This window comes from Symphalangus syndactylus, chromosome 17, assembly GCF_028878055.3.
Source record: "Symphalangus syndactylus isolate Jambi chromosome 17, NHGRI_mSymSyn1-v2.1_pri, whole genome shotgun sequence".
NCBI lineage: Eukaryota > Metazoa > Chordata > Mammalia > Primates > Hylobatidae > Symphalangus > Symphalangus syndactylus.
The window spans coordinates 82,436,544-82,448,686 of NC_072439.2; the positions used below are offsets into that span (position 1 = coordinate 82,436,544).

Consider the following 12,143-nt stretch of genomic DNA (forward strand, 5'->3'; position numbering starts at 1 on the left):
TAGTCCCTCCTCAATCTTCGTTAAATGAAGAGTTTGTTTACACACAGCTGTGACTGCTACTGCCACTGCCAAAAAGGAGCATTCCTGGGCCCGTTTCATGGACAGTAGAAACGGGACCTAAGAGTGGCTGAGGATGAAAATACACAGGTGCAAGCCAGGTCCTCCCAAGGCCTCTTGTGAGACCCTTTGCAATCTCTTCTTAATACATGAAGATTTGCTCCTTTATCAGTCAGTCAAGCAATCAATAGTTTTTTTATTAAGCATTCATTTTCATATCAGGAGTTCTATGAACTGTATCCCAAGGCAGCATGCTGAAGGGCAAAAAGCCCTGGGCTAGATTTAGCATTCCCACCCAGTCCTGCCAATCATAAGCCATCTATGTGACCTGGTCAGTCTCTTAACCAGTCTTAAGGTGGCTCAGTTTTCTTACCTGTAAAATAGTTATAACTTCCCCATTTGCCTCTTGGCATTGTTCTGAGAATTAAATAAGTTATGGAGAAAATGCTCTGGAAATTCTGAAATACTAAGCAGACAAAAAGTAGTAGTGGTATTGGACTTCATTCTGTAAGATCAATACATTCCTGTAACTATCCAAAGAAAAAGTCTTAGTAATTTCTAAATTGCAAAAAAGAAAAGAAATCTATTCTAAAAGATGCTTTAAATATCAAGTGAACACTGTCAACTCTAATTTTAGCAAATATTCAAGTAATTTGAAAGTTACTTTGGGACAAACAATAAATACATTTGATTTTATTTGTTTACTATTTCATTCATTTACCTCTTACTTTATTTTAGGCAGTCACCTTGAGTTTCTAGAAGTAAAACAGAAACAATTCTTAGTCAATCAGTATTCTGTAAATTTGGTTTTAGACTGAAAGAATTATAAAAATTTGATAACGTACCATTTGTGTTTCACTGTGGGACTGCTTCCTGGTATTTCTTAGGATGTTTTCGTGTTTTTCAAGATCCCATATTCTAAGAAAAAAAATTGAGAAACTGGGAAGACAGGAAATGTGTTATAATTATCCTGCACAAGTTAAGACTTCACAATCAACATAGGCACATGACAGGTTTGAAGGGATCCACTGACAAGAAGTCAAAAGCAAGAGCTGGAAGCACTGCATGCCTGAATAACAGTTTGCCCATTCTGAAGCTTGGGTCTCTAGCCTCCTCACCAATCTCAAAGCCAAAAAGAAAAGTTAAGTAGTTGAAATGTATATTATAACACCCAGACAGTAAAATCTACACACTTTTCTCCTAGGAGAGACTTTATATCAGTAATCAAAACCCATCTACTTCCTAATGGACATTTCTAATTTGTTCCAAGGTCAAAAACAATTAGAAGCAGCAGATTAGGAAAGGAGACAAGGGTTGTAGAAGGGTATTTCCTACAAACAGACTTTGGTATTTTAATAAGAAATGACAATATAGAAGAAAAAGAAAATGGAGAAATACCACAAAAAATAAAGCAAGAACTCAAAAAAGGCAGGTATGTAGAGGCATTTAAGGATATGGTAAATCGTCTCATATACCTCAGAGGAGCTCTTTATAATTACCTGCTGAAGACTCTTGAAAATGTCTGCATTGTTAGTAAACAAAAGATTGACACTCATACTGGAAAATTTTTCAATGAGAATTATTGAAATACATATTAAAGGGTTGTCAAGAGCTTAGTCCTTAGGAAGCAAAAGTTTACCTTTAAAAATATAGCTCACTTGTCAAGAATTCAAAGTACCCAGATATAATGGTATTTTTACCTTAATTTTCAAATCAGCTGAACTCTACAAATAAATATTGGCTCTCTGCTGATGTGGAAAATATTTAAGATAATACTGTATGTGGTTTTGTTACACCATGATAAATTCTAGTTCTGTCTCCTAACTAGCAGAAGTGATCATTGGTTTAACATTGCTTTTCCTCAATTTCCATGCTAGCACCGACTACTCGTTTCATGCTTGTGATTATTATTGCAAGGTTTGTAATCAATACTGTGGCTGAGATAACGAGACCCACTGCATTCACAACAGTTTATCAACTGGAATAGTTTATTGCTTAGAATTTGTTTTTCAATTGTTTTGACATATTATCTCATGATGGCAAAAAAAATTAAAAAATAGATTTGTATATAGGCTTTGTTAATTTTTTTGTGGCAATTCACAATTTATATCTAATTAATGGATTCCAATGTGGGTACTCACAAGCCAAGAGGGCATAAGACAATTCATTGACAGGTGAGAAGAAATTATGAATTTATTTTTATTTTTGTCTTAGAAATAAAATAAATTATATTAATATTTAATAAATAGTTGACATTGGCATCCAAAATTGTTTCAGCCTTTCATAAAATGTTTATCAGTTTGCCTGAAGGATGTGTATGATTTTAGCAAGGCAGAGGGTTGACAAGAAAGCTCTAATTTATATACAAGCTTTTAGCATATTGTGGTCTATTGCAGTGTATGTCTGTGGATAAATGTACATACAGATATCACTTTAAAGAACAGAATCTTTACAATATCTAGAGTTAGATTGGAAGTGACTACAGAAATCCTGGTATATTGGGAGGCGGAGGTTGCAGTGAGCCAAGATTGTGCCATTGCACTCCAGCCTGGGCAACAGAGCAAGACTCCATCTCAAAAAAAAAAAAAAAAATTCCTAGTATATTACAGATGCTTGCTAGTAGTCTCTCCAAAAAGTACTTAGAAGAGGATTGAGCTTAAAGATGAGTTGTGGCTTTTTTTAAAACAACTTTTCTAAATTTGCTGACTTTTACTGAGATGATAAATATTTGGAATTGGGTATTACCCAGCAGACATTTTTATAAAATAAATAAATTTAATGATGATAATGATGATGTTAGTGGGGGGAAGGGAGTTTTCTGTAACAAGTAAATAAACCAAACAAAATTATTTTTTAAATAATTACTTCATTTTTATCCCTTATTTCCTTTATAATTTTGTGAATTTTATAACATACATAATGTACATTACATATATTATATACTCTATTTAATATGTACATATTATATTTGTAGAGTAATGCTTCTAATAAATAAATGTATTGAAGCTGCATGCTCAAACACTTTTGACTAACTGAGATGTGAGATCAACTAACTCATGCATAATGGCAGCGACATTTTTTTACCTAAAGAAATCTTACTGATAACAATTGCCATGTTCCTGGCGACGGTCTATAGCATTCTAGAATCATGCTTTTATTTGTTTACCACACTAGACTTGGAAGACTTAATATGTACCAGTCACAATGTTTTCAATTGCAAGTAACAGTAATCAGCCAGAGGTAATTTGGGCTTCAGACAAAGGGATGTCAGAGTACTAGGCGCCACTTCATGTTATTTTCTTAGCTTCTCTCTACTCTTTGAGTCAGCTTTGGTCTTTGGTCCCCGGGCTGACTTGCCTCATTATCTCAAGATGGTTGCCAACAGTAGCCAGGGCAACAGGATTCCTTGTCCATGTTTGAGGACAGTGTGTGTGTGTGTGTGTGTGTGTGTGTGCATGTGTGTGTCAGAGAGCGAGAAAGACAGAGAAAGACTACTCCTGCCAACCTTATTAGACACAGGAAGCTTCTTTCCCAGGGGGCCTAAGCAAGACTTTTCTCAAGTTTTATTGGCCCAAATTGGTTTAGACAGGACCTTATCTAAACCAACTTCTGTTAAGTGTGATAAAACTATCATAATCTGCCACTAAAGAGTTAAGGTTGAACCACTATTGAGAATTCAATGATAATATTCACTAGATAATATTATCCCCATCTCACAGATTCTTTCCATCTTACTTACCCCAAACTGAGTAACTTACCTAAGATTACCTAGCAAATGAGTCATTGACTTGAATGAAATACTTGTCATCATCATGTTTATTATTCACTATTATTATTACCAAAATACTAAGAAAATAACTGAGATTTGTATTATATAAAAGAGCACAATATTAGGGGGATAATGCCTACAGATAAATAAATCAAACTTGTCAAAATCTAAGTCGGAAAGCATCATAAATCAATGAGACATCTAACACAAGGGGCTGGAAAAAGTCCCCAACTATGTACATGTAAAAATAAAACTAACAGCCTACCTCTTCCTAAATTCAAAAATAAATTTCAGAACATTTGTGTAAATGTAAACACTGAAACTATAAAATTTAGAATTAATTTTTTTTTTTGACGGAGTCTCGCTCTGTCGCCAGGCTGGAGTGCAGTGGCACGATCTCAGCTCTTGGCTCACTGCAATCTCTGCCTCCTGGGTTCAAGCGATTCCCCTGCCTCAGCCTCCCAAGTAGCTGGGACTACAGGTACACGCTACCATGCCCAACTAATTTTTTGTATTTTTAGTAGAGATGGGGCTTCACCATGTTGGTCAGGATGGTCTTGATCTCTAGACCTCATGATCCACCCACCTCAGCCTCCCAAAGTGCTGGGATTACAGGCGTGAGCCACCGCACCCGGCCAGAATTAATTTTAAGCAATACTTTTCTGCTCTCTGGGAGTGAAATATTTGTAGGTGACATAAAAGTGCTACAATTTATAATATTAAAAATAAAAAAGGACTTGTTTTCACTATAAAAACATAAAAATTTTCTGAGTGGGTGTGTGCTGATGGAGGAGGACAGAAGTCAGGCCAATCACACCATAATTGTTGAGCAATGGCATAGTCCAAAGTGGGCAAACTTTTCTATAAAGGACCACATAATAAATATTTTAGGCTTTGCAGGCCATATACTCTCTGTTGTGACTATTCAGCTCTGCCCTTGTTATTTAAAAGTAACCATAGATAATAAGTAAATAAGCAAGTATGACTTTGTTCCAATAAAACTTCATTCATTAAAAAATAAATGAAATAAAAAGATAAAAACACCAAAATTTAAAACATCATAATATCAAAAGGCCAACAATAAGTGTAAAATAATAAAGGGGTTGTATTTTAATGTGTAAATAGTCCTCATAAACCAATAACAAAAAGATAAACACACCAATAGATAAAGGAAAAAAGGATAAGATGATTTACCAAAAAAGACATTTTAATTCCAATAAATGTAGAAGAAAAAAGTTCAAACTCACTAGCAATAAAAAAAGTCCTAGTAAAAACAAATATATCTTTCATTTTTTAAACAAATTTAGTCAAAACAAATGAAATAGCTTGTTTCATTTATAATGTTCAGTGCTAATGAGGCTTACATGAAACTGGTACTCATACACTTTTGGTAGAAATTAAAATGTTCAATTATTAAATTTACAAAAGTTTTGAGAAATAATGTGATCAATTTACAAAAGAAGGATTTGAGAAGAATATTCTCACAGTTTGCTTGTGAGGGTATACAGTGCTACAACTCTTCTAGAGTTTGTCATTGAATCATAAATACCTTTAAAAAGTTTGTATTTGTTGACCACTATCTAATCTAAGAAGATAACAAGAAATACAGATAAAAACTTTCATTAATTAATCTATATAGTAGCCTTAAATTAAAAACAACCTAAGCATCTAAAAATAGTAAATGGTTTGATAAATTACTGTAAAGTCACTCAATTGGCTATTTTGCAGCCATTAAAAATTATGCTTCAATAATAAAAATATTATATAAAATAGCAGTATAATAATTTAAATACAACAAAATATAAATAATATTTAAAAATAGTTAAGTCATGGTAAAGCACTATTATAGTGAAATATATATCAAATCTTAGAAAATACAATATGTCATCAACTTTGAATATCTGAGTAGAAAAAAAAGCTGAGAAAACAGCACATTTAAATGCCTTTGAAATATGAAAAGAAAAATTTAAAATTTTTAATATATATTGTTCTATATTTCTTAAATATTCTACAATGAAAATATCAAGAATTTTTTTTGTTTAGAAGGTATTAAAATGTGTCATATGTTCAAAGTCCTAGTTCTCTTTTGAGAAACAAGGCCGTCTCTATGTTACTCATGGATGTACATATTGAAGAATTATGTATGGAGATCACACCAATATACTAAAAAACACATAAGATCTAAAGTACAGCAACAAAAAATGGTTTTACATACCTCTAGTTGACTAAACAATTACATGTGGAAATCATAGCAATAATTTTACAAAAAATACGTAAGATCTGAAGCACACACAAAAAAGTAGTCTTACGTACCTTCAGTTGATTAAGTGCACCTAATGTTTATTGAGTACCTATATATTAATAAGTCAATTATTTTTATACATGTTTTACTCAATCTTCCCAACAAACTATGAGTATTGTCATCTCATTTTTCTAAATGAATAAATTGATGCTCAAGTGAAGTTACATATCTAGCCAACATAGAGTAGCTAGGTAATGCCATTGCCAAATTTCAAATCTAGGTCTGTTAGATTCAAGAGTTTATAACTTTTTACAACTTATGCATGCTGCCTCTGAGGCAATTCACAAAGACACAACTGATCAATTAAACGAGGAATGAATTAAAAGTAAACTGTCTGAGGCCAGAAGCAGTGGCTCACGCCTGTAATCCCAGAACTTCGGGAGGCTGAGGCGGGCGGATCACGAGGTCAGGAGATTGAGACCATTCTAACTAATATGGTGAAACCCCGTCTCTACTAAAAACACAAAAAATTAGCCGGGTGTGGTGGCGGGTGCCTATAGTCCCAGCTACTCGGGAGGCTAAGGCAGGAGAATGGCTTGAACCCGGGAGGCAGAGGTTGCAGTGAGCCGAGATCACGCCATTGCACTCCAGCCTGAGCGACAGAGCGAGACTCTGTATATACATAAAAAAAAAAAAAAAAAAAAAAAAAAGTAAACCATCTGGAAAAAAAAAATCAAACTAAAGTTTTTGAGAAGTAGCATGTGATTAATTTATTTGCAAAACTTTATTTTGTCTGAAGTATCCTGATAATTTGATTTATTTTCTAGTTTTAGTTTAGATTTATTTATTCCTATTCCAGAACCCTTAGAACTTTTAGGAAGTTGTGACTACACAATGTCAATCACACTGATACCTTAAATTATCTCAAGGAATGGATGTCTCACTCTTCATGCAAGAACTAGACTACATGCAGACTTCTGGGGAATAATGACACTTCGATTATTTGTCTTCTATGGGATTTCTTAATGGCCCAAATCACCATTGCCAAGGTCAAAACAAGGCATCTAGGAAGTTTCAGTTAGTTAAGTATCTTATAAACAGAGGATTAACATATCATGGTCCAAACAGCTGACTGATCTCAAACTCTGTAGTCTGTCTTTTGGGGACATTTGACAAAGCTCAATTGCTGGTGAATTTCAACTTGCAAATTTCAGAAGAGATTTAAAAGCATCCTAAGACTATATAATTACATGCTGAAAATTTTAGAATTTATAATGCTGGACACATAAATAGTATTTTTTCATTCGGTGTTGTTAAGGAATAAACATTTTGTCACTAAACTTTACCAGGAGAGATGACACTATTTGAAAATTGCTATGGATAGATCTGAAAATGACATTTTACTCTATCTTATACAAGCATCATTTTCAGAATCATTTATATGCCTTTTGGTTGTGTTGCTAGGTTTTATTTGCTTGATATTATTTTTGAGTGTCAGTTTTAAAACACTGTAAGCACATTTGTTACCTTTGTTTGAAAGCTTTCTCCCCAAAAATGAAGGGAAATTGCTAGTTTGGATTCAGAGCAGAGATGAGAAAAAGAGGTATGTATCTCCCTTCCCCATCCCACTATGCTTTCCCAAGACCCGTCCACTCTTACCCCACACATACACCACAAATACCCGTTTGTAATTTTATTCATATCAATAACTTATACTACCAAGATGCTCTTTTTAAAACTCCATTTAGTTATGGACAAAGCTTATATCAGAACACTATGAAGAAGAACCTTAACAGAAAATAAGCTTAGTTTATTTTTTGGAATTAGTTTAAAATGCTCTTTGAGTACTGTAGGTAGCCTCCCTGGCACAGGATGCAATTGTCTTAAAAAGTATCCTCTTTATACTGAAATCTTATGAAATGCTTTGGAAGCTGTCCTTATCTTTTTCAGTCAGAACTATAATTAGGATTTATTTTCAACATAGTATTTTGATAGCCTTTTTAACACCATGGCACTGAAAGTGTAGAGCTTCCTCAATAATATTTATTCAGCCTTTGAAGACACAGTCACCTGATACATCCTAAGAAACTTTTGATCATAGTTGAACAAAGTGAAATAATTAACAGGGATTAATTTTAAGTGATTGGGAATTCCACTTAATTGAGAATCTTAAGTGCTTTCCAAAACCCTCTGGAAATAAAAACTTTTCACCTGTCCTTAAACCAAGAGATCAAGTATTTATTGACCAATAAAGACTCTCCTCACCATCAGCTAGAAAACACCCTTTGAAATCCAATTAACTCTTTCATGCAGACAACATTCATTTTCTATTTTATCAGGAAGTTAAATTTGCCATTCTATACTCCAATAAAAGCTAAGTTGTTTTGATCTGATAATTGTAAGATGTACCATATGTATCTTAATTTATAAGTTTTAAATGCTAAAGCTCGAGGCTGTTCAGATATAACAAGAGTGCTGGAAATGAGGTACAAAATGCTGGAATTCAAATTAACCAATAAATATATTTTAATATATATCAGCAGGACTCTAGAGGATTCCATTAATGTTGAAAAATAGAAAGGATTTAGGTTAATTTGGTAAGAAGGCAGGTCAGAACATTTACAACAGTGGTATAGAATTGTATAGAGATGCAAAATTTTTCAAGAGAGCAGAATTTTTTCAAAAACGCTGACTCTAGCTGTCACAGCCCTGCCTTGGCTAAATCCAGTGGAGAGATAGGAGGACTTTCTAATTTGCTTTCCCTCTATTTTAATAATAGCTGTGCATAAGTAATTTATGAAAGGCCAACCAGGCAGTGGGCAACAGAAAATTAAACTCATTTTATCTGAAAGCAGGTGGATTTCTATATATCATTAGCATGCATAGAATTCTCACAATGTTATTTCTCATACTGATGGAATGTAACCAAATAATATATGAGTTTTTTGCTTATGCACGAGTGAAATTTTTAGATAAAAGTGCCAGCCCCAATGGCAATTTTCTGCAAAACGAAAACTAATTCTGCGAAGCTTCTTATTACTGGAAAGACTCATTTGGCTTGCATTAGAGACTGACATAAGTGACTTTAGGATTTTACTAACAGATTAGATGAGATGTGCCACATACTGTAATATCATTAGAGAATGTAACAGCACTGGAATGCTTTGGGGCACTTATTAAGGGTACCAGCACAAGTAAATTGTTTTCCTTTTTGACACAAGCTTTTGAATTTCTTCCCTCTGATTAGAATGCTTTATTTTTATGGTTGCTTTTTATGATATTTAAAACAACTTTTATTTTACACTCCCTGAAATTGCACACAAATTATGTTTTGCATGATTCAGCTCAGTGTTACTAAATGCATTATCTATGCCTTATTTCGTGAATATCACCTAGGCAGAGGATAGATACGTATTAAGAAAACAGCTTACACAATACTAAAGTCAGAATTCTTCTAACAGAATATTATCCTAACTTACAGCAAAGACTAATCTTCATGGCTCTGAGAAATTTTTGCTATTAGTACCTTTCACTCAATGTTTGTGTGAGTTCTACTATCAACTTCTAACAAAATCTTAGAATTAGATCATTAGAAATGGTTACTATAATATGAATACTTCTATTGTTCTCTTTAACTACCATCCTAAAATTCATTCAAGTATATTAAATATTATAGTTCTTTTTATTCTGATGAATCTTCCCTTATCAAAAATTATGGATCAAGCAAAATATTTTTTGCTAAGGTAGGCAAAAATGTGAAGTGGGGATGGAAATGCTTATCACCTTATGAAAGAAGCTAAGGGAAAGGCTGGAAGTATAGGGGGGGATGATTTTATGCTCAGTATTTTTCCTTTTCTGAGTTATCTTTTCCTGATATAAGTTTTTACCTTTTCTTGGGCATAGAGAAGTTTGGGTTTTTTTCCCCCTCCTTTTATACTTCATCATCAGAAAAGAAAATTAATGAGAAAATGAACACATACAGTTACCTAGAGCCACAGAAATGCATTTTGGGAAGTGTTATTCAGTGTCCTAATCTATAGAGTGATGAGGTTTACAGCCTGTGAGGCCAAACAGATGGGCAACTGAATCCCAGCTCTGCCGTTTGACTAATCGCCTAACTTTAGGCAAACGACTTACCGTCTTTTCGTTTTTATTTCCTCACTTATAAAATGGGATTATGGTAACTCTGACCTCGAAGGCTCTCTGTGAAGATCTCATGCAACTGAATCATTCTGCTGTTCATAGTCTATCACCGTAATAGAAGGGGAGGCACCTGAAAACAAAGGGTGGCTTAACGGGCCATTTACCACTCATTGTTGTAAATGTTTCAGATTTCTATAGTAAGAACTCAAGAACCCAAAATTGTGTTAGTTAAGAAATAGAATGTGAAAATAATCCATGAGACAATCCTCTTTGAAATATCACGATATGAAGACTCTTCAATCTAGCAGTGACTGAAGTCAGTCATCTCTGTGTTCAAAAGTCATCTTTTCTGAGGACTTGGTTGGTCACAGACACCTGTGTGCTCCTAATTCTATTTTTATTAGCACACTTATCACACTACTTTGGTATCATTTACTCAAATATCCTCATGTCTTGTACTCCTTGAAAGCAGGCACTTTGTCTTTTCAACTCTAATTCTAGCAGCCGGAACAATGCCTGATACATAGAAGTCACTAAAATACCTGTCTATGAGCTTTCCATGAATTTACATTTTTCCATGAATTTATGTTTAAGATCTGAAAAAAATTAGTACAAAATAGAAAAAAAAAAAACCTTTAAAATGAATGTATTTAATTAAATTTCCATAAACTGCTCCATTCATGTCTTATTACCTATGAAATTTAATATTCACAAAAATTAATCACATTAAAAAATGTAAGGTATATTTTCACATCACAAAAATTTCTGAGGATGCACAATAATTACCAAGAAATTATAATAAATCTTAAAAGAAGTTACACATAACCAAATAATTTTGGATATAAAAGGATTAAAATCCTTTCAAATTATTTTTACAGTAAAAAATCTATATATAATTAATACTGAATATTGGTGCATTTTGATGTGATATGATGTGGGGTAGGGCCTGTAAAAGTGGGAATGCCCAGGCCCTCGGAGGTCTTAAACAGCCTGATAACAGTGAGCCAGAATTTAAACAGGCTGGCTCAAGCATAGTGAGACTAATCAAGAAAAGCTTCTTAGTGGAGGTTTCCCTGATCTTCACTATAAAGGTGAAGACAGAGAGATGGTTTGGAGAAGGGGAGTTAGGCTTCACCAGAACTAATCTCATAAGTAAGCAAAGTAAGAGACTGAGAATATTTTCCAAGATGCTAGACAAGACCCCTTGACTCACTGCACCTTCATCCCCTCACCCGAGAAACTTTTCCACTATGCTTTTTGAGACCTAAAATTCTACCCAAAAGAATAATTTTATCTAAAACTATGTCAGCTACTATATGTAGATGTGGCTGAGAGATACAACCCTTAAAACAATATATTTGATTTAGACAATAGTGTGAGTTTAACATTTTCTTTCTTGTGGTTAGATTTGATTTAAAAGAAAAAAAGAAATACATTTAGTGCAGGCGGGCACTAAATGACCAAGTAGGGGTACACTTGGAGAGGAGTGGTAAACCAAAATATCAGAGACAAAAAATGCCAGTGGTCTACTGTAGACTGCACTTGAGACAGCTCGCATCCATGGTCAAAACCCAAGATTATCACAAATTGTACTGAACCAGCTTTTGGAGAAATGTGAGTTGTGGGAACCACTGAGGGCTTGCGAGTTATGGAGCAACCTGGTCAAAAAATGAGGATGGAGAATAACCTAAGGCTGAAAAAGAAATAGAGAAATATGTGTAACAAATGGCAGCAGCCACCACATTCTCACTGAGCCACTGCAAGAGGGAAAAAAACAGATTCATTCTATACAGACACTAAAGACAGGATAGTTCACCTTAGCATTTATTGCTAGTTGTTTTATGTATTTAACTTACAGAGTTTAACCATATGTCCCAACTAATAGATGAACAAAAATTCTCTCTAGGAGAAACAGCAATGTTTAATGGCCAC

General features: G+C 33.9%; 1 long non-coding RNA gene across 1 annotated transcript; it reads right to left on the bottom strand.

Annotated features, from left to right (window-relative positions):
* Nucleotides 1–429: 429 nt before the first annotated feature.
* LOC134733319 (uncharacterized) lies at nucleotides 430–976 on the bottom strand. Its single transcript, XR_010116793.1, has 3 exons — nucleotides 903–976; nucleotides 779–812; nucleotides 430–523 (listed from the first exon to the last, which is right to left on the bottom strand). It is a non-coding gene; the product is annotated as an uncharacterized lncRNA (long non-coding RNA).
* Between the last annotated feature and the right edge of the window lie 11,167 nt (nucleotides 977–12,143).